The sequence below is a fragment of the Sinocyclocheilus rhinocerous genome, unplaced genomic scaffold, assembly GCF_001515625.1.
Source record: "Sinocyclocheilus rhinocerous isolate Xijiao unplaced genomic scaffold, SAMN03320098_v1.1 scaffold1441, whole genome shotgun sequence".
Lineage (NCBI taxonomy): Eukaryota > Metazoa > Chordata > Actinopteri > Cypriniformes > Cyprinidae > Sinocyclocheilus > Sinocyclocheilus rhinocerous.
Window position 1 is genome coordinate 958,125 of NW_015654063.1, and position 1,881 is coordinate 960,005.

Consider the following 1,881-nt stretch of genomic DNA (forward strand, 5'->3'; position numbering starts at 1 on the left):
TAATGGTTAAAAATTGATTGTTTGTAATGTTATTTGTTGTGGAAATCATTACAATTTTCTGTGATGGTTTTATTGTTTTTTTGTTGTTGTTTTTTTTCAATATAGACATAAGCCTATATCTGTTTGTGGCTGCTGTGTGTCATATGACATATTTTAGTTGACATTGTTATAGATTATAACAATCTTTATTTTATTTTATTTTATATAGTTTTTTTTAGGATTACTGATGAACTAATGTACTTTGATTTGTATTAGTTATCTATTTTAGTTTTAGTTACAGTTGTAGTCATGTTGTCATTTTATTAGTTTTTTTTATTATGTCTATATAGGCAGCACATTTCCGATCATCAAATGACGTCACCTTTATAGCGCTTTATACAGTACAGATTCTTTCAAATATATTAAATAATAATTATATTGCAGTAATATAATATATAAATAAACTATATAAATAAAAATATTTCGATTATGCAAACAGAATTCAATTCCACTGTCAAGCAGCTCTAAAAAGAAATGGAGTGTATTACTCTAAGGACAAATAGACCAATTTGTTGGCAGAGGCTATTTACATTAACTCCCCTTAAGCAGTAAGCAAGTATGCCATTTCGAACACAGCCTATGAGAGCACTCAGGCCGATTCTCAGTCTGACATAAATCGCCCAAAAAGGGGCGGTACTACACAAAATGCAACTCGACGCTGATTGGACTATTTAGAGGCAGAACAAACAGTGAAAGCTAGCGTAACACTTCACTACTTTACATTGTAGCAAAGTGTCATTTCTTCAGTGTTGTCACATGAAAAGATATAATAAAATATTTACAAAAATGTGAGGGGTGTACTCACTTCTGTGAGATACTGTATATATACAGCGGGTAAAATAAGTATTGAACACATCACCAATTTTCTCAGTATATTTCTAAAGGTGCTGTTGACATGAAATTTTCACCAGATGTCAGTAATCCAAGTAATCCATACATACACTCTCAGAATAAAAGGTACAAAGGTACTGTCACTGGGGCGGTACCTTTTCAAACGGCACACCTTTGTACCTAAACAGTCCATATTGGTACCTTAAAGGTACATATAAGTACCTAAAGTGTACATATTAGTACCTAAAAGGTACAATAGTGTACCTTTTGAAACGGTACTGGCCCAGTGACAGCTTTTGTACCTCTTTTTTCTGAGAGTGTACGAAGAAAGCAAAACAAATAAGTTCAGGAATTAAGTTCTGTGTAATAAAATGGAATGACACAGGGAAAAAGTATTGAACACATGAAGAAAGGGAGGTGCAAAAAGGCATGGAAAGCCAAGACACCAGCTGAAATCTATCAGTAATTAGAACGCAATACTGCCCCTTGTCAGTGGAAAATTAATATTAGTTGGTTCAGTCCCAACTGATGGCCTATAAAAAGGTGTCTCATGACCAACGTGTCACACAAGAAACATTTCATGATGGGTAAAAGCAAAGAGCTTTCTCAAGACCTTTGCAACCATATTGTTGCATAATTTCACCATAAACCGGCCACGGCCAGGTGCTCCTCGCAAGATTTCTGACAGAGGAGTGAAAAGAATTATCAGAAGAGTTGTCCAAGAGCCAAGGATCACTTGTGGAGAGCTTCAGAAAGACCTGGAATTAGCATGTACAATTGTTTCAAAGAAAATGTCAGATGAGACAAACATTGTACTCTTTGGATGCCATAATACACCATGATTGGAGGTCAAATGGCACCCAAAAGCATCATGGTGTAGCACTGGCAAATTTCATATAATTGAAGGAAGGATGAATGGAAAAATGTACTGAGACATTCTTGATAAAAATCTGCTGCCATCTACCAGGATGATGAAGATGAAACGAGGACATTCCAGCGAGACAATGATCC